The sequence below is a fragment of the Manis pentadactyla genome, chromosome 8, assembly GCF_030020395.1.
Source record: "Manis pentadactyla isolate mManPen7 chromosome 8, mManPen7.hap1, whole genome shotgun sequence".
Lineage (NCBI taxonomy): Eukaryota > Metazoa > Chordata > Mammalia > Pholidota > Manidae > Manis > Manis pentadactyla.
This window is the reverse complement of record NC_080026.1, coordinates 134,102,319-134,123,179: the sequence shown is the minus strand read 5'-3', so window position 1 is coordinate 134,123,179 and position 20,861 is coordinate 134,102,319. Positions and strand designations below refer to the sequence as shown.

Below are 20,861 nucleotides of genomic sequence, written 5' to 3'. Positions count from 1 at the left end.
CTGGAGAGCATTGAGGGGTTTAGTTAAGTGTTGATGACGGGTCACTCCCTCCCCCAACTCTACCCCCCAGTTCAGGGGAGTGAGGGTTGAAGGCAAAGGGAATTTATGGCACAGATTGATTTTCTGTGCCCCAGGGTAGGGAACCCCAGTTTGTCTTTGTAGAAAGCAATTATTAGAAGGAATTTTAAAATCTTGGTTTTGGAGCTTGTTTAGAAACCTGACAAGGTGCTTTTGGTTTAATTCTTTTTAGGTAAAGCTAAGGAGGGAATGTTGTTTCCCTCCTTTATGTGTACCTTAATATAGGATGGTGGTGTGGCTCCACAGATAAAGAGTTCAGAGCCCCATGTTATTTATGACTGCACTGGGGATCTTTGAAACTGGCCCTTGAATGGGTGTTCTGGGGGAGGGGCAGGGTGAATCACCTTTTCTTAACTGTGATTTAAAAAACAAAAAACTCTTTGTCCATTAAACCGTATTTCTTTGTTAGGCATGAGTTGCAATTTCTGGGATTTCTCATCCACTTGGTGAAGAAATAAATATTTGCAAAGTGTGTGTCTCTTTAAAGTTAAAGTAAAAAGGTTTGGGTACTTAAAAATACTACTAGCACTACCAGCGTTGTAAAAAAAAAAAAAATACACCATGGACATACTTTGAGAATTTTGGCCTTTTAAGACTCAGGTCACACCTGTTCCTGGCCCTACGGAGTGGAGTTTGCTTTCCCTGGTATTGTTAATCTGGTCGTGTGCACAGATGAAACAGGAAAACCTGCTTTCTGTATAATTATTAACTAGCCCATCAATTACCCTTTCAGGATATAATCAATAAGTTTACTGTTAACTTTTAAAACTCCAAAAAGAAATCCTATTTGTGGGTCTGGAAAGTGTTTAAAAGAGAAAAGAAGCACACGGTTGCAAAAACAACGAAACTACAAAATCAACCTGCACCTTGTTCATCATTCTGAGTAGCTAGCTTAAGGTAAATAAAGGATGAATATTTAAAATAGGCCCTGCACAAGCTGTGCATCATGTATTTGAAAAGGATATTGTTGCATACTGTTAAAATGCTAAAGCAGAGGGAGCTCAGGTTGGCTCACACCCCTGAAAATCCTTGTTTTGCCGATTAAAAACAGCAAGGGTGGATGAGCGGCCCCCTGAGATCTAGCACCAGAATGCCATTTGCCAACAGTTCTCTTCCCTCATGAATCATTTTTGAAGGCAAAGTTATACCCTTTGCACTTAACGCTTTCTCTAAATGGAAAAAATTTAAAGAGTTTACAGCAACGGTAGAATGGCTGCCCCAGTTGTCATTTTTAACCAGTCATTTCAATACAGAAGGACTGTCATATAACATACGTGAGTGGAGTCTGGGTCCCTCTGTTAATGACCTATCAGTGAAAAGCATCATTCCAAGTGTCCCATGTTCCTGATATAGCCCACAATATATATTCATACAGTACATGACTGGGGAAGGAAATTTTATCTGTTGGGCTGGGCACCACTCGGTACTATTTCCTTTTACTGCCTGGTTGGTAGTTCCATTAGAGGGTGGAACCCATGTTTGTAGTACTTAAAAAATGGGAGTGCAGTTTGCCTGACCCTTTAAAAAGAAGTACTTAGCAGAAGTGACACTGGATAGTGAAATACTCAGGTGCCTTATTCCCCAAAAATCTTCCTGTGAATTGCTTGCTCAGGAATCCCTGGGTGGACTGCCCCTTCTCAGAACTCTTAGTAGGCACGTGAAAATGCTGGAATGGTTATGCTTGCAAAGGCCAGACTGCCTGAGATATCAGCTTTCTTCCTTACAGCCGGTAAGCATGTCCTAATTTACATGACTACGGTTAAAGTTTCAGCGCCCTGGGAAAGAAGGAAAAATGGCAGGTTTCTCCCTCCACCCAACCTTTTGAAGTTAATTTTTATTAAAGTCTGTGCTTGATGGAATATGTATCAAAGACTTACAAAAGGTTTTTTTTTTTTAGCTCTTATCTCTGGGTTTGGGAAATTATATTTAATAATTGCTAAAAACTTCAAAACCATTTTTAAGGTGTTCAGTGTTTCTTTTGATCATGATTTAATGGATAGTATCCAAAAGCCATCACTGTGACTCTAATGATATTCACAAATTAATGTTTGGGCATAATCTGTAGTTTGCTTTTAGCTATCATTAATGTTTAAAGTCTAAATTATGGCTGCACTTGGGCATTCAGGACTTCCCCAGTGAAAAGGACGACTTTGCACACTGTGCAAAAAAAAAAAGGGATTCACAAATGAATACAGAATGTACAATAGGGAGAGAGCCAGGCCATTGTTTGTGTGGAATGTTGACAATGGGAGCCAAGGGGCAGTTTGGCCTCCATTCTTCTGTAACTGCTGGAGAACACAGAAACTTCAGGAGCTGCAGACGGGATGGGAACCAGAGTCACATTCATCTGTCTTGGCCCCACATGGAAATCCAGTCCGCAGGCCTGCTCTCTTTCCAGAGTTTTTCTTAGAAGGTGGTCTTCGCTGGACTGCTAGGGAACTTGTGTGCTTTTCCTTCTCAATGATCTACTTTTTTGAAGAAGGAGTCTAACAGCAGATAGTAGGGTTCTTCAAAGCAAGTGTACCAAGCAAACTTTTTCCCCCATGAGTGCAATTTTAAGCAATCACATTCAACACTGAACCAGAAATGGAGGCATCTGAAGTCACAGGAAGCAGTTGTGTTTATTTTTATTACCCTTCATGTTCACGTCGCTTTTAATCTGTTTGGCGTGTTAGGGGAGAGTGCAGCTAAAATGAGTTGGATTTGTGTGTTTGGCTGCACAGCTGCTGCCACCTCTAAAACGGCGCCTCTGTGTTGCTCTTCCTCCTCTAGTCACAAAGCCCTTCATGTGGGAGCCGAGGTTCTAGAGCAGAGCCAACTCAGGCTAATGTGGCAGGCACTGCTGTTTACCTTTCTTTTGAACCCCTACCCTAAGTGTGATCAGTGTAGACATGGAGAGCTGCTGGGGGCTTCTGCCCACTCTGGGTTTAGCAAGGTACACTGGGTCAGAGCTTTGGGGGCCAGTTGACTTGTCTGTGTCTAGCCTAATCGTTGTTTTTAGAGTGTTTTAGAAATGGTCTGCTTTAACTGAAAAGTTTCACAGGTGGTTGTCTGGAGTTGGCTTAATATTCACAAAAATTGTGATAAAATTTTTGGGTTTTGGGTTCTCATTCATGGGGCAAGTGATGCTTTTCATGTTATGGAAAACTTACATCTGTCCTAGATATTATAAGAGTCTTCATTTCTCGAATGTTGGGTGGTGGTTAGAGGATGTTAGTCCTGAATAGCTGTTGTTGCCTGCACCTGGTGGGCAGCCGCATCTTTGGTGGTGGTTGTCTGGGAATCCAAGAAAGTCTGGGAGAGGGGGCAGTGCTTTCCATCCATGTGGTTCTTAAAATCTTACTTGCCAAATGCAAAAAATTACACCTTCCTTTATGTCGCTGCTTTTACTCCCTTCAAAAGGCTCTTCTGATAAGCAGAAGTGTACTTTTTGCATTACAGTAAATCCTTATTTTAAAGACACTTGTTACTGGCTTGAAGATTGACTGGAAACAGTGGTAATATTTCTGTGTCTCATCCCAGCCTAGGTTGTGGCAGAAACTTGGAAGAGACCTTTTTTAAGGGATCTATAACCTAGATCGTATGTGGGTCTTTATGCAGTGTCGGCTAGACACGGGGTTGTAAACTTCACTGCTGTGCTTCAGCCATGCCTGAAATCTGGCCTCCAGCAGTATGTCCAAGCCCAGGACAAACAAAAACTTTATTATGGAGTCATGGAGTCCCAAGAAGTTTCTTCTTAAGGAACCATAGATTAGGATCATAAGAGTTCACCTCCTTAGGCCTACTGGGATGTTTGCTTCTTTCCAGAAAGACAATTTTAAAAGCCTACATAATGTGGAGGCTAGCATAATGTGGACAGAGCTTTCCAAAGAATCGGTTGATTGGGTGTAAACAGCTGGAATGAAATCTGGAAGTGTTGGTATTTGAATTAAACCTGGAAGTGTTGGTATTGTATGTGCTCCAGGTGTGTGGGAGGGCAGAGGGTGTGGGGGAGGAGGGAGGAACAGCAGGTGAAGTTCCTTTGCTGTAGGAGGTAAGAGGCCAGGAAAGGATTTGTGCACCTTTCTCGTTGAATGAACTCTGTCTGGGACTTTATTCTTTTGCTGATGGACATCTTTTGTGTGGATGATCTAGAAGTGCAAACTAAGTTTACCCTCTGCTTGTTCAGGCCCAGGTGGGCCTACTGAAGGGGTGGGGGCAATGCCCACATGCCCACAGAATGGTGGAGAGCCTGTGGGGTGTTGTAGCTCCCAGGCCTGTCCACCTGGGGTGCAGCCAGGGCCAGCAGTGAGCTGGGGGACCCTCGAGAGCCCTTACCTCTCTGTCCAGGAGTAGCTGAGGAGACTGAGAACGTTCTTGGTGGGGAGCGGCCTCACCCGATCACATGGGCTTGCTTTGCTGGAAGGGACAGAGTGCTGGTGACACCAGGGAGGCTTTGCCAGGCCAGATGGGCTGTGTGGGCTCCTGGCACTGGCCGAGCTCGGCTGACCAAAGGGTCGAGAGTGGGACAGAGCTTTCCAAACACTGGAGAGCCGGAGGGTGGCTCACACTTGGGAGCACTGATGAACTTCGGGGTAATACTGCATTTCCTTCCTGGTGAGGGTGACATACTTTTGAAGTCCTTTCTGCCCCTTTTCCAGACACTGTAGTCTGCACTGCTGACCAGTTACTCCACATCTGCCTGCCCTTCGGGGACTGGATGGAGCAGCATGGACGCCAAGTGGCAGTGACATTTTCTGCCCATATCCCTTAGTATCCCAGGAGCACAGAAATGTACCTGTTCCTTTTTCTCAGCACTTCACAGTTTTGGGCCAGAAGTCACTCTAGGAGGGCAATCAGTAAAGTGCGTATTTTACCTACAGATACAAAGGAAGCACATATAAGTTCCTACAAATAAGAAAATCTCAGAATGTTTTTGATCTTAAAAACATTTCACAGTCATTAATCTTCACAACGCTCCTGCGGGCTGGGTAAATAGAGCAATTCCCATTTTATGCGAGAAAGAAATATTGACTCGCCTGCTCCCAGTCATAACGAGGCTGATTTCCGCCTCTTGTTTCTGTAGCGCCCAGGTTTGGGGGCCCCGGCAACCCCTAAGTTCCGCGGGGCTACTTCCGGCCCCCTGCGCGACCTTCTGTTGGCGGGGGCGGGGGGCCTGGCCGAAGGCCGCGCCCGCACCTGGCCGCGCGCCCCTGGAGGGGGCGGGGCCTGGCCGCACTTAACCGCCTGCGCCGGGACAGCCGGGGGGACTCGGCGCTGCTGACGGGACCGGCCGGCTGGCGTCTGCGGTTCCGGGCTCCCAGGGCCCCGGACCCGCAGGTGAGGTCCCCGGGCTCCTGGGCCCGCCCCTCCCCCGCTGCACCCCCGTACCTGCCCCCGCTTCGTGCACTGGACACTGCCGGAAGCGCCCCTCCCCGTGCGCTTTTCACTTGTAAATGGAGCTGCTTCCCGTGGCGGCGGAGTCGTAGGGAGGTGGTAGAGATGGCCCCCGCCCCCAGCGCCCACTTCCTCCTTCCTCCCGCAGGCCGTAGTGCGGGGTCCGATCCGGGCGGCGCACACCCTCGGGGGCGTCCGACGCCGGGACCAGAGGGGGCCCGAACCCTCGGCGGAGCTCGGAGCAGAGCCAGGTGCTGTCCGGCACGTGCCTCAGCCATCTCCAGCGACGGTAGGCTCCGGGGACCCCAGGCTGGGGTCGCGTGGCCGCCGCCCCCCCCTTCGGCCCCGCCCATCCCCAGTGGACAGGGAGGGTCAGTTGCGCGGTGGTGGTCGGTTTGCAACGAACGGTGAACGGTCGCCTCTCGGACCGGCCGGCTGGGCATCCCGTCCCTTGGGCGTTGTGGAGGCCTTCCTCAGAATCCGCGTCCAGGATAAGCGACCTTCTCACGGTTGCAGCATGGTGGACGGCGTGAGGTTGCCCTGCCCATAAGAGGAGACCCAGGAAGGCGGCTTTCTCCTTGGTGGAGGGATTTCTGTGTGTTTGGCTTTTTCTATCCTTGAAAGCTTTTAAATCTACCCGGGCCATTTAAGTAGTTCTCTTATTTTTGTTAAGGTAACAAATATGGAAACCACTTACTAAGCATTAAACCTAGTATCTCTTGTCAGTCCCTCAGTAGATACTGGGTCTTCCGTTTGATCTTGACAGCAGTGTGGTCATGTCAGGCCCAGGAGGCAGTGGGGTGGCTTGCTGCTCACCCATCCTACTCCCCAAGGGGCAGAGCTGGGATTGAACCAAGCTGCTGGCAGTGAAGTTCCTGCAGGATCCCCTAATGGAGGAGGATCTCCTGCTTTGGGAGCCTCTCTTCTTGCCACTCTGAGTTCCAGGCATGCCCTGAATCTGGTGTGTTTGTCCCTGGGATTCAAATGGCCTTTACAGAAACAATTAGCTTTCTCAGGCCCTGGGTTGCTTTTTAGAGCTGTGGAGAGGTCTGGCTTATTTTAATGTCTTTCTTTGATTGGTGATCTTTGGGAAGGTTCTCAAACCTAATGCCAAGGAGGGATTTCTCAATAGTTTCCTGCACCAGGCCTGTTTTAAATTCACTATACATTTTAAAGTAATGAACAGTATAGCTCCTGTTCAGAAGCCCAAGACTGGTGCAGTAGACAAAGGGCGGGCCCTGTTGGATGCGTGGGGAGAATTCTGCGACTCTGGACTACAAACTCACTGTCCAGGCCAAGACCAGATGCCCAGAAGGACCTTGAAGGCCAGCCCAAGTGCTGTGGTTCCAGCATGTTCTTTCATTTATCCTCACATTAAGAGTGATGGTCAGTGTTCTACCAGTGAAGAAAATGAGGGATCAGGGAGGAAAGCTGAAGGAGACAAGAGTTTATTTAGTTAGCTTGAAGTCCACTGCACTAGGTGCTCCGTAATTGACTGAGGCTTCTTTTGCTTTTTATTGGGACTTGGTTACATTTTGGGGTGTGGTGGTGGCTTTGTCATGCCGGTCAAACCAGACCCCTCTGTCCCCCAATCTGTTCTCCCTTTCCTCCATCTAGGTGTATCTGATGCAACACCCCCTCACCCGCAACACGCACACATTCTTGTGTATGTGCATCCCCCCTCCCCGCCGGGATGCTGTGGCCTGGCTTTCACGGTGCTTAAGGGGTTTTATGGTGAAAATGGATTTAGTGGCCAGGTATCAATTTATCAGTAGGTAAAACTCAGATTGTGAGTTTGTGGTCTCACAATCAGATTTCCAAGTTTGTGGTCTGGGTTAGTGATCTCAGTCAGTATTACATGAGCCCCTCCTTCCTGGGATGAGCCCCCCTCACTTGGGGTGGGGTGGAGGTGGATGGGCCGCCCCCTTCCCTCCCTGTGGCTGCTCTTCACTTTCTGGCTGGGTTATGCACATCTTACAATAAGAGTTGGTTCTTGTGTTCAACATAGGGGAATTGGGGAAAGAGGGAAGATGGTGAGGATTTCACCTAATTGGAATAGTCTGCACCAGTCCAGCGAAAACCTGCCAGAAACTTGATTCTGCTAGGTAAACCTCCTTTGGGTTGCTGCCCTGCGTTTGTGTTGGCCTTAGAAAGGACCTTGACTTAATACTCTTGAACAAAAGTAGCAGCTTTCTTTTCAAAGAGGCGATCGGAATTGAAAGGGGACTGGCACAAAGTTGGGTGTGGTCTGAAATCTGGAGCCAGCCCTGCTTGGGTGGTTAACACACTGGGAAGGCTCCTGGAGCTGGAGCTGGAGCAGGTGATGCGGAAGCTCACTGACTGACCTTGGCTTCCTTTAGAGTAAGGTCCCTACAAGGTGGAGATTTTCCTGAAAAACAGGCTTTCCTTTAATTACAAGATTACTTTCCTGCCCTGCAATGCTTCTCTTCCTTTCATGAACACGTGTGTGCTTGGAGAACTACCGAAGTCTTTGCGGATGCCCCAAAGCCCCGGCGGGGATGCAGCGGACTCCCTAAGACCTTGGGTTCTGCCTGCTCTCCTGGAAGGCTGGAGGAAGAGGTGTGGATGTGGGGGGTCCTCTTGCTAGTTAGTCACATTAGGCCCAGCGTGCTGGCTCACCTCCAGCTTGGGTAATTATTATATTCTGTCTGTCTTAAGTTCCCTTCAGTTTTCAGGCAGGTCTCTGTTCTGTTTCTTTCCACCCAGAAAAGGCTGTTGGACGGGTGGCCTGAGTTGGGGCAAGATCAGTCCCGGGCTGCCTGTCGGGCATCAGCAGAGCCCCTTCAGGGCCGTTCTGCCTGGAGCGTGGACATGGCTGGGTTGCAGAGCAGAGCGTCTAAGTACAGGAATGCTGTGCCATGCCCAGTCCTTCTGTCAGCCTTGGCTGGCTGGCTGGCCACAGCATGCACATTCTTGATGAGAGCCAGCATTTGTGGGTGGTCTCAGAGCCCGTCGTCTTTGGGTCTGTGCAGGAGGTGGTTCTCCCAGTCCTGGTCCAGGTTTCAGGAATCCCTGACTGCAGAAAGGCTGCTCAGCTTGGCATCCCAGTGTCTCCAGCAGGACGCAAGGCCAATCTGATTGGCTTCCTACGTGCCCATGTGGGTGCCATGAGAGTACACCAGGTTTCCCAAGTCCCTGTTTTTCTCAGCCTTGGCCTTTGTGCAAAGTTCTGCTTATTCTTCTGGCTTCTCCAAGCTGCCTGTTACTTTTCGGCCGGGACTGAGGAGTTTTTTTTACTCACACATCCTTTCTTCTCATTTCCCAACTAAGCCTGGGATTAAGAATGTGGCTTCAGCTGACAAAAGCCAGGAGATTTCAGAATTAAAGCTGGAATTCTATCTGTAATGATGTCTTCCTGGCTATATTTAAGGAGGTCTTTGAAGGGGGTGGGTCATTTTTTTTCTTCTCAAACTGGCCAGATGTGCTCCGAGTAGTGGGGCAAAGGGGAAGCAGCTCAGAATTCGAGTTTTCTTTGCAGTAATTGCAAGCTCACCTCATTTGAGTTTTCTGTGTCCCCGGGGGGCACAAAGGGAGGAGGGGTTGTGACCACCAAGTTGTTTGGGCTCCCACCCTTGTGTCAGACAGGCCTGAGAGCTTCTTAGAAGCCCCTCGGAACTCAGCAAAACCACTTGAAGAGCACGTTGCAAGAGTAACTGCTTCTTTAAAATGTTACTCTGTGAGGAAGGTTAAAAGGGTTTCTTTGTGATTCCTTTCATCTTCTGGAGTAGCAGTGAACAAGCAGGGTCTCAGAAGGGAGGGTGGTGCTGGGAGTCCAGGCTGGATTCTCTATCTCTAGCGGGGAAGAGGGCAGGGTCAGTAACCACTCTTTGGCCGTGTCTGTTGCTGGGACTTCTGCAGCCTGGTAATTACTTGGCACATTCGGCTCCAGGCGCAGATCCAAGAGCTTTGCTCTGGGCCACCTCAGCAGCCTGCTTTGGAGCTCTGGGCTGACCTCTCTTCTGCGGTGCTCACTTCGATGGCAATGGAGAGTTCTCCACACAGAGAGGTTGGGAATGTCTTCCTTCCCAGGCTGATGTTGGGCCCAAGGAGAGATGGCCTCAGCCTCAGGGAGCTTACAAGAGGCCGCAAGGTAAATACAAACTCACCTTCAAGGAAAGGGGCACCAGACGGGACAGACTGTCCTGGAAAGTATGGCAAAAGAGGGCTGGAAAGAGGTGCTTGACTGCATTTGGGATTTACTGAGCCCTTACAAAGGGCTTCTGCTTCTGAGGCTAAAATGAGGGTAAGAATAGGGTGTGTTGGAAGGATTCAACGAGGTAATATTTATAAAATGCATAGAACAGGCCCAGCACATCACAGGTGTTCGTTAAATTTTTAGAAATACAAAATAAATATGTAAACAAGTAGATCAGCCCTCCTGCCTTGAGGTGCTGTGTGCCCGGTAGGGTAGGTTCCCTTGCCTGCGTGGGGATCAGGGTCTGATGTAGGCTGTGGAAGGAGGGGCTCCCCTCAAGGATTGTGGGATGTCAGAGAGGCTGCCTGGGCCTTGATTGCTTTGGTTGTTCAGGGGCGCTGGCTGGTCACGAAACAGTGGAGGGCCGTGAAAGAGGACGGGCCTGCAAGGCAGGGAGGTTTGCTCCTTTCACCTGAAAGATGGTTGAGTTTTATGGAGCCAGGTGAAGGGGTTGCATAGTGAGAAGTGCTTGGGGGTTGGAAATCTGAATCCCGATGCTATTTAAAAAAATAATAACCCGAATGTGCAGTGTGTGCGGCAGGGGAAGGGGGTGGGTGGTGGCTGCCTTGACGTGGGAGCAGCCTGTCTTCCTGTTGATTTCTGGGACCAAAGTGAAGTGATGAACTGAAAACCGTTCAGAAGGTTGTTTTTAGACTGTGGAATGTGACTCTGTATTAGATCACTCTGAGAAATGCCCAGTAAAATATTTACTTTATATTTAAGACCTACTTTCCCCTCCCAGAGAAGGAAGAAAAAGTGAGTGGTCAGGTACTGCCTGCATTTGCCTGGGGACAGCATGTGGGGACCCTGGCCACCTGGTCCTGCTGCCCTTGACAGGTGGGACCTGCTGGCAGGGGCGGCCCGGTTTTTAATTTACCATTGCTGACGGATAGAGCATGGTGAAGGTGGGCATGATGGGCCACATTCCCAAGGGGATTTGTTTTGGGAAAGGTCCCACATGTTCCCCTGCCCTGCACACATACGTGTTCTCGTGCTCCTTCACCTGTAAGTCCCAAGCTGGCAGTAGTAAGGCCCGTGCATCTGGATGCTTCCGGCAGTGGACTTCCTTTCTGAGAGTGGCTTGCTGGGTGTCTCCTGGCATGTGGTGGGTACTTGGCCACAGCAGCTTTGGTGACTGGCCAGGGTCCAGCAGGTTGGTTGAGTGGCTGTGTTTCTGACCCTAACCCTAGAAATGGGGATGGTACTTAATCGCCTCCCCCAGGGCCTGCCTGGGGTGCAGTAGGGCCAGGCACAGTGTGGGCATGGATATGGGCCCACCCAGGCAGTGGTACTGCTCCGTGCTTTGTGTTGTGCTCCAGGTTTGAGTAGTAGACGGGTCATGTAGGGAGTGTGAAATGGCGACCTGGGGCCTGGGGGTCTGTTGAGGAAGATGTACTTGCAGAGTCTGTAGAAAGAGACCATTGGTCATCCTCAGGGCAGGCTGGTCATTTCATGGCCCTGCAGTTTCTTTGGGCTTAGTTCACGCCATTAAAAAATCTCACTTGCAAATCCAGATGATCCTTGAAAGTGCCCTTGGGAGGCAGCTGGTGCTGGAATGCAAGGGTATCTTGGAGGTCAGGAGTCAGAATATTTCCACATTTGCAAATTCTAGGGAGTGCACAGTAAAAAAGATGCTGGTACACATGGGGAGCATTCACGTTAGCTGCTCCGCTATTACTATTGGTGATGGTGGCACTGAGAGTAGAACCGTGGCAATCCCCATGTTAGGGTGGCAGTGTGCTTGAGAGAATGAGCTCCTTTCCTATGCCCATTCAGGCTGTTGTACGAGGTGTTTGACTCACCACATCCCTCTAGAGCATAAAGTTGGAATTAAGGCTTCCCAGGAACATGAAGAGATCCTTTGGGCCCTGTTCTATCAGGAGGGAGCCGTTAGGTGCTAGCAGCCCTCCACCCACCCCACCCCAGGCCCGGCATGCCCAGGAGTCAGGCACATACATTCAGTGCATGTAGTCATCAGCTTGGCACTTTTCACGAGAGACTCATGCTCTCCCCAGGAAGGGCCTGGAGCTTGGGTGGTTGTAAGGGTGGCCTGTGGAGCAGGGGGCTCCACCCAGGGTCCCATTGGAAAGGCTCCAAGCTGGGGCCAGAGTAATCTGTTTTTTTAGCCAACTCCTCTGGGTAGGTCTTATTGCAACCAGCCCAGAACCTGCCAACAGCACACAGACCATCTTTAAAAACATCCCTGTGTGTGCATGTGCACACACACACACACACACACACACACACACACACACACACTCTCTCTCTCTCTCTCTCTCTCTCTCTCTCTCTCTCTCTCTCTCTCTGGAGTCGTTATTGAGCAAGTGATTGAAAGAAAATTCTATATAATTTGAACACTTCCTCACCCCCCAAATCTGAATGAATAGATTTGAAAATGGAAGTAGGGATTTCTACCTGACCCAAGCCCCTTGATTTAAAAGGGCTTCTCCACCCCTTTGAACAGTATAGTACCAGGCATTCCTAGGGACATGAGGGAAATTTGGGGTATGCCTATTAAATTGGGAGCTGGTTCCATATTCAGATGCACTTGACACTTAGCTTTCTCTCTTGGCCATTGAGAGGGGACTGGGCAAGTGTACAGCACACTGGCAAGGAGAGAAATTGTTTCTACAGATTACATGTTAGTAAAATATGAATCACTCAGTGAAGCACACTTTAAAAATCTGTACGTACAAGTCAGAGGTGGATGAAGGGCAGCCAGTGGTCTTCCCAGTGGCCTGTGTGAGCATGACTGTCGAGACAAGCACAAGGTATAGTCTGTCCTCATGCAGGTGAGTGAAATAACCTCCAGGAGCTCACTTGTGCCCATAGCCTTATTTCATCAAGATGCCAAGCACACATTTGGGGACGACACCTTCCACTTAATAAACACGTTTTGTGGCAAATCCTTTTTATCTTGATTGGTGAATTTATTAATTAGCTGGCTTCAGTGTTTCCATGTAGATGACAGCTTACCTTAGTTCTATTTGTAGAAACACTTTGTCCTACATGAGCTTATGTTGTTTTTAGTAACAACCCTGATTAGTAACAACTCCGATATTACAGCCCCTGAGACAGGCAGTGTGGTTACTTCCCATTGCAGAATCCTAGACTGGGCTCACGAGCCACGTGGACGGGCTCTCGGTTAATGAATGATGGAGCTGGATCCTACCTGGTTCTTGTCCATCAATAATACCAGGCTGTCTAAAGAACAGCTGGGTGCTCAGATAACCCAGTTCTAGGGATGAGGGCGGGTATCTGCATAATTGAAGGCAGGGAGAGAAGCAGGGAAGTCCATCCAGTTTAAGGGCCGGGAGCCTTTGCTGAGAGTTCCCCAAGCAAGTTGAAGAATGAACTTGAAGGGCATGGTGACCTCAGGCAAGGAGCGATTTAAAGGGCCTCCATGTGCCCTTCGATACAAAGCTGGTAACTGAGCCTGTTACACAGAAAGAATTTGCCTTTTCTGGTTTGGGTAACTGCTTTCTGGAAGAAGTTTGGGCTGCATTTTGAGTTGCTTCCAGAGCCATTTATTGTGAGAAATTACAGCCATTACTTGAATGTTAACCTGGTGAAATGGCACAAGGCTAGGTGTTTGGGGTGTTAAGAGACCCCCAACTCTGAATACAAAAAGTGAAAGCCTTTGGGGCCCTAGCAGTTTCTTTGGGCCTGCTTTTGGACTTGGGTTAGCAAAGAAATGACTTTATGATTTATGGTGTTTATGAAGACTAGCATACCTATCTGTTTTCATATAGACACCTTAATAGAGATTAAATACAAAATAAAGGAGAATGCATGAACAGAGATATTCCCATAAGCAATATTGTGGTGTTAGGCAGGGTAATTATGTTTTGTACACTTCCCAGTTAAGCAGTTATGCACTACTGGAAAAACCACCTTTAAGAGGTTTAGGAAAGCTTTGTAACGTAGCAGATCAAATAAAAATAGATGTATAATATTTTATGCCTAGGGTCTACAATTTTTACATTATTTGATAAGGTAACTCAGTTTGGATTGATTTGTAGAAATTTATGCAGTGACGTTGAGATGAATTTGCTTCTTGCACATTGCCTGTTGAACGAAGAGCTGTTGCTTCAGGATGTAGAGCTCCTACTGTGTGCTGGATGCTAGAGCTGTAGCTGCAATAGCAAGGAGGGTTTACCCTGAAGGTTAGCAAAGCAATTGCTCAAGTATTTGGGTCTACGTGGTGGGTCAGTCATCCTTTCCATCCAGCTTATCTGACCCTGAGGCTTGATTTCCTGTTCACTCTGAGCTCCTTTGAAGATCCTGCTGCGTCCTTCCCCAGAGAAGCCCAGGTGCCAAGATAAGGGTGAAGTCTGTTATATCAGTGACACTTCTACCCTCCGACCTCACACAGGTCATCTGCAGGGTCATGGGGTGCTGGAGATCCTCTCTAACAGAAGGTGGAGCTTGCGGTCTCATCGTGGCTCTGCCCTGAGCTTGCGTTGTGACCTTGCCATGTGACTCTGGGGAAACTCTGATGCTATGCCTCTGTTTCCCTGTCAGTGTGGGTTCCTAGGTTCCCCTGATGGAGGCACACCTGGGGTCCCAATGCCTACAGACCAGGACCCTTTTGGCTGTGTGCGGCCTCTTGGGGGGTGCTCAGAGGAGCTGCTGGCTTGCCTCATGGACACTTGTCCTGGGCTTCTCCGGATGATGATGGCAGCCCTTAGCAAGGTGATCGAGTCCCAGCAGGGCTCATCTGCAGGGAGTGGTGAAGGGTGGTGGGAACCTGTCCCGTCCTGGCCTGATAACGGATGGGTTTGGAGTTGGGCTGAAGGAGTGTGGTGAGGCTAAATGGGACAGACAGAACCCTGAAGTAAGAGCAGTTAAGGGTCAGTATGGGGTAGGAACCTCATTTCCCATTTCCTGGCCACTAAACTGGGGGAGGTAAGGAAGAGATCTTCCCTGACGAAACTGAAGTGCAGTTGGGTTTAGGGCGACCCTGAGTGCATGTGATAGGTCTCCCTGCCCATGCTCGTGCTCTTAGGGGTGCTGCTGATGGGGACACAGGCAGTTTCCTGGGGAGAGCTGGGGGCAGCGACCAGGGGTCACCTGCCCTTTAGTTAGAAAGGCCACTCTTGACCACTCTTGACTCAGTTTACTGCACAGGGAAAGTCATTTGTTTTCATTACGTGTTTTGGTCTTTTATGGAGCATCAACTTTTTAAAAATGTCATACAGGTAAAATTTATGTACAATAAAACTCACCTTTCAGCCTGCAGTTCTACAAGGTTCAGCAAATGTTGTGTAAGTGCCATGTGGTTTAGAACAACCCCATCACCAGGGAGAGGTGCCCCATGCCCCTTTGTGGTTCTGTCTTGCCCCAGCCCACCACTGATGAAATGGTCCCATTTTGAAAGTAGAAAGGACAGCCTGGGAAGTTTGGGGAAGTAGGTAGATGTGTGAGGTGCCAGGATTTTGGGGACACCTGTAATGTCCAAGGGTTTCACATGGCCCAGGAGGACAGTCTGGTCACAGCAGATGGACCTGCCTCAGTGGCATGTCCCATGTGTCCCAGGATGCCTGAGACCTCAGGAGCTTGGCATCTTAGGCCAGCCTCCCGGGCCTGTCGGGTCAGGCACACAATGGCTGCTCACCCTCCTCCACACAATGTCCCCTGGGTCCTTCTTGGAAGGTGCCTGGGGACAGGTGCCTCCTCTGTCCACCATGGCTGCTGGCTCCAGGTCCAGAGGGGCTGGGAGTGACAGCCGCATCCCCGGCTGCCTCCTCCTTTCTCCTCCATGGGGAAGTGGCTTTGGAGCAAGCGGGCCATGTACTCAGCCATATGCTGTGGCCGTTGCTTGGCTCCTGAGTCCCTGTTTGTTTCCCTGTAGGTAGAGGCCAGCCAGACCAGACACCTTCTGGTGGAGTTTGGGAAAAGCGTGGAGGCGCTGGTGGGCTTTCCTGAGGGGAGGTCAGCCGCTGCCAAAGCCAGCAGGGGGGGCTCCGGGCTCAGCTGTGCCAGAAGCGGTTGTGGCCTCTCTGGTTGGGGGGTGGGGGGTGCTGTATAATGAGGCGGTGCTGGGACGGCTCAGCAAGTGATCCCAGTCGCCCTCTGCGAGGGACCCACAACCAACTGGCTCTTTGTTCATAGTATTTAATACTCTTTTATTTCTATTGAGTTGGGAGGAATTTTAGAGTCTGGGGATGTTTTGTTCACTGGGGGTCGCTGCTCTGACTGATCTGCGGGTGTTTTTGGAAGGGTACTGTGAGTGCTCATTACCCCACCCCAGTGCTTACGGCGGTGACAGCATCTTTGATGCCTGTGAGCTCAGAGTAAACATGACCTTGATTCCTGGCTTGAAATTCATGTGTAAGCATCCTTGGCACCTTTGGGATGGACATCTGAGCTGCATGTGGTGAGTGTGGTGGCCACATGGACACCTGCTTACAGGATTAGGGGGCTGCAGGTGTGAGCAGACTGGGCCTGGGGTTAGTAGCTGAAAGGTGGGCACCCCAGCATGTCCCGAAGGCTTCAGTGTCCAGCGGGAAGTGGGCTGTCTGATGTCTTGGTCCCAAGCAGGTTATGTGTGCGCAGCAGGGTTGGCTGTCCGGCAGTTCTTACTCGTCCACAGCCAGCAGGAAAGCCCAAGGCCTCCAGTCTGGAGGGCCCACGAGTCTGGGCTCTGGTGAGACCCTGTTGCTGCCACAGCAGCCCTGTGCCCGAGGTTCCCTCTGCCACCCTTGCTCGGGGTGGGGGAGGGGTATTGCCTAAAGGCTGGGAATTTATTTAAAAGCAAGGGAGAAAAATCTTTTATGTCCTGAAGAGTGTTTCTAGGCATATTCAGTAGTGCCATCCACAACACTGAAAGTTACCTGTGGATCTTTTCACACAAAGTGCAGCTGTGAGCAGAGTAAGGCTTCAGTTCCAGGGCCTGCCCACGTCCCTTCCGTGGAATGCCTGCCCAGTGCCCTCCTTGGGCTCCACTTCTGTCTTCAAGAAGTGACTTCTAGGTAGGACATTACCTCCCTTGGGTGGATCCTAAAGTTCCAGCAGCTGCAGCGCAGAGTGAATGGGCAGCCACTCAGCAGAGCTCTCAGGATGAGCAGCTTTCTCTTGCACATTCACGCCCAGCTGCTCAGGCTCGCAAAATGAGGAAGATGCTCTTGAGGTGTGCAAGTTGCCAGATGACTATTTCAAAGGTAGGCAGTTAAGAAAGGCCTTTGCCTTCATTCAACAATACTAGAAATACATTCATTTGGTGAATAAATGATAACAGTAAAGCTACTTTTTATTGAGCACCAGGGATATGCCATGGGTAGAGATGATAAAAGTAACTGTATTTGGTGTACCCATCATAGTAACAGCTAACACACCTCTCGTGGGCTGGGGGGGTCTTACAGGGCGGTGCAGTAACCTGCAGCGTCGCAGCTCTTTGGTGACAGGTGCTGCCTGAGAACCTCAGTGGGACTCAAATCAAAAGCCCATTCTTTGGACAGCTAACTGTCTTGCCAGTGGGTTTCAGCCCCAGGCAAGTTCACTATGGATTCAGTGAGACCAAGGAAGGACAGTGGAACATTCTTGGGGTGAAAGGGTTATACCCAACTTTATTCCCACGGTGGCAGGTCAATCACTAGAATCCCGTCCACTCAGAGCAAGTCTGCATATAGCAAGCCTGTCTCTGCCTCTGGGCCTCTCCACCCCCACAGCTGTCTCAGTCCCTGTCCTCAACACTGCCACCACTCCAGTCGCTGCTCTCCTGTAGCCCTGCAGCCATGTGGCCATGCCACCTTGTTGCCCAGAGTACTGGGCAGAGCTCTTTAGAGTCAATAGCAATGTATTGCCCCCACGTGTGTAGTGAGCTAGCCAACCAGGGCCAGGTGAGAATCCTGGCCGCAGGGACCTTCACCGTATCCACAATAACCAACCGAGTGAATCTAGAATGTGCACAAGTGTGTCTGGATCTCGTAAGTTGTTCGTCTCGCATCCAAGAATCACGGTCTTGGGATGAAATTTCAAGACTCTGGAAGCTGACATTCATTTCGTTCTGAAAACGTAGATTTTTGTTTGGGTAGTGGTGTGCTAGTCTTTTGTAACATTTGGCTTCGGTGAAATTTCCCTTTTGTTACAGTAATTATCCTTTCCTGATATGTAAATTGATTACAGTGGCTTTTCCAGGTCTTGCACATTTGATTATCCATGAGCCTACTTCTGCTTCTTAAACTTATTTTTAGCACAGTCCTTGAAACCTCAGTGTGAGACTGTCCATCTTCTGCTGTTTCTGAACTGCTGAAGGTCGTTTTAATCAACCCCATTTGAGGTTTGCCTTGAAAGTCATGTTAATGTGGTGGGAACAGAGCCTGTTTGCAGGGCGCCAAGTACCCAGCTTTCTCCCTTTGACTCGGTCAGCACGGGATGAGTGAACTTCACCAGCAGCCACCTGGATCCAGGAGCTCCGTCAACACTGGGATTATAAAGGTGTGAGGCCCTGTTGTTGACACCAGCCCAGGTGGGAGGAGGTGTGAGGACCTGTCCCCAGCCTGGGTGGGACATTGTTTCAAAAGGTTGTCTGCCCAGGGCCTTGCATGTTGGTTTGCTCCAGATGGAGTGAACTGCTGTGCCCGTGGCTCTATTTGTGATGCTGATCAGCAGCCTTGGTCTTGTAAGTCAGTGGGAGGACTGTAGCTGGTTTTGGGGTGCAGCAGTGTTCCTTGTCCGGTCCCCTGGGGCCTTCTCTGAATCTGATTCTCCTGAGGTCACCTAAGCCAATAGCTCCGGTGAGTTGGGATGTTTTCTGAGCCTTAACCTCAATAAGAATGAAAACGTCTTGGTGTTTGATTGGATTTGTTTGCTGGAAGATTAGTACAAAAGCAGGAAGGAAAAAGAATGTGTGGTGAAGGTGATTGGTGGAGACTGGCAGAAGGTTATTTACGGATTTTTGCTGACAGTCCTTGTTTAAAGGACTTCCCTGCAAGATTTATGAAGCCTTTCCAATTTATTGTCTCTCCAAGTAAGGTAAGCAAATAATTAAGTTATTCCCTTTTATTATAAACCCAGCCAATGTAAGGTTAAAAATACGAGGAAACGGGGCTCCTTTTTTCCAGCCCAGTGTGTTTCTGGAATTTGGAAAGCATCTTGGAAAGGCTTTTTGTTTTGTTTTTAGCTCAAGCACATTGTGCATTTAAAAGATAAAGTCTGACCCTTGGTATCATGTGCACTGTTTCACCATCCTTGAAGAGAAACGGCTTCAGCCTGCGGGTTGGGGGGAGATGGTGTTTCAGGGGGGATTGCTGGAGGTTAATAACCAGACGCCATCGTTGGCAAGGACTCAATAAAACCCTACTCTGGTTTGGCCACCAATGCTGCACCCAGAAGGGACACCACCTCAATAGGCCTTTGTAAAAAAAACAAAACTCAGTCTGATCAAATTGTCCACTATTCCTCAACCTGCCTGTCTTCTTGATCACCCCACACCCTTAAACCCCTTCTCTAAAACCATTGGTGCATTCGATATTTTGGTGAATTGTGACGTTGGCGACATTGGTATGTGAAGACCCAGATGGGAAATCTAAGATTTTTAGGTAAAGAGTAGGCAGAAGAGTGAGAACGTGTAATAAACACCTCATTTCCTGGCAGTGATGTCAGTGCTAAAAATTTGGGCTGGGAAGGTTTGGTGACCTGTCACCTCCTAAGCAGCTGCCTCTCTATCACCTGCGCAGAGCCCATTTGAAATCATTGCTGGCTCCTTCAAGGCCTCCGGCATCTCCACCGGAGAGACATCCTGCTACCGTTTTGGGAGAATGCGTTTTATGTCCCTGTCCCTAGATGTCTGTGGCCGAGTGAAGCTGTTCTGGTGGGATTAATAGTCACCATTTGGATGGTGTCTTGTGATAGCCTGGAGGGTCCGAGTCCATCATCCCCTGGCACGTGGTGGGTGCACACTGCGGACTCAGTGACTTGGTTCTCTGCAGGGGGGTTGTGCAGGAATAAATCAGATCTAAGTAGAGAGGCTCAGAAGGTGCTGGGGCACAAGTCCTGTAAGAATGGGCTCTGTGTGGGTTGTTTTCCTTCTTCCTTCTTGCCCACCTTCTCCACAGTGCCTCTTCTCTCTGATGGACACAGCAAAGGGAGTGGACCTTTCATGATCTCAGAACAGTGAGGCCAAGGCCAGGCCCTGGGGTCACGGCCTGAACAGGCCTGCCCTGGACCTGCCTGCAGGGGGCAGACCATGCAGCCGGGTGCGGCAGGCAGGGCAAGAGGCCTGGGGGTCCCGGCACTAGAAATGGGTTGCAGCATATACACGGAGGTCAGGGAAGGCCTCTTGCAGGGGGTGGGCTGTGGGTTGTGAGCTGTGGTGGGAAGGGGCCCCTGGGCTCCCCCCAGCTGGTCCTCACTGCAGGCTGCCCCACCCCATGCCTGATCCTCCAGCCCCTTTTTGTCCCTGTCTGGGCCTGAGATCACCTGGGGAGCTTCAAAAAGATGTATGCCAGGCCCCACCCTCAGAGGTTCTGAGTCAGTGGTCTTGAGGTGGGACCTGCCTGGCGTAGTTTTAAACATCCAGATGATTCTAATGGGTAACCAGTGAGAGAACCATGGCCTGGCCCAGCAGTGCTCAGCTGAGGCCACTCGCCCCTTTGTGCCCGTGGGCCAGAAGGCCTAGGCTGGGGAATCAGGCAAGTCCTAACGTCTTACTACTGCACAGACAGGTGGCTGAGCAGAGAGAGGCTTCCTGGGAAGCCAACTCAAAACATGTGCCTGACGTTACAAGTACGCCTTTCCTGTGGGGCCAGATGCCAGGTGACCCAGGGCTGCTCACTGCGGAGTGTCGCTGGCAGACCTGGCATGGCCTGGTTTCCTCTCACAGGTGAGGGTCTTTGGGGCTGTGCCCTTCCCTCTGCAAGGCGCTCCTAGAGCATACGCACAGTTTTGCAGACCAGGGGCCTGTGAGCCTGCCAGAGAGTGGGGAGGACTGAGGTGGAGGTTGGGGAGAGCTAGCTGCCCCTGAATGAGGAAAGCCGGGGTCTCCCGCCCCGAGAAGGAACTCCGGGAGCGCAGGCCCCTCCTGCCTCAGGGAGCGGTGCTCAGTGTGTGGCTGGAAGGAGAGAACAGCGGTTACCTAGGAAACAAAGCTGGAGGGCCTGACTCAGCCCTGTGGACCTCTTAGGGGTCCATGCCTGAGGGGTGGGGGGCTGTGAGCCCCAGAAATGACACAGGTGAAGTGGGAGGGGTT

General features: G+C 50.1%; 1 protein-coding gene across 10 annotated transcripts in view; it reads left to right on the top strand.

The window, feature by feature from the left end:
• The window catches only part of CTBP2 (C-terminal binding protein 2), a 154,981-nt gene that overhangs the window by 3,497 nt on the left and 130,623 nt on the right, over positions 1-20,861 (top strand). For 2 of the 10 annotated variants that reach the window (XM_057506455.1, XM_057506452.1), the window contains exon 3: positions 5,603-5,743. The exons of the other annotated variants lie outside the window; for them this stretch is intronic. The gene's annotated coding sequence lies outside the window, so the exon portion shown is untranslated. The remainder of the gene's footprint in view (positions 1-5,602; positions 5,744-20,861) is intronic. 10 annotated transcript variants of the gene reach the window in all.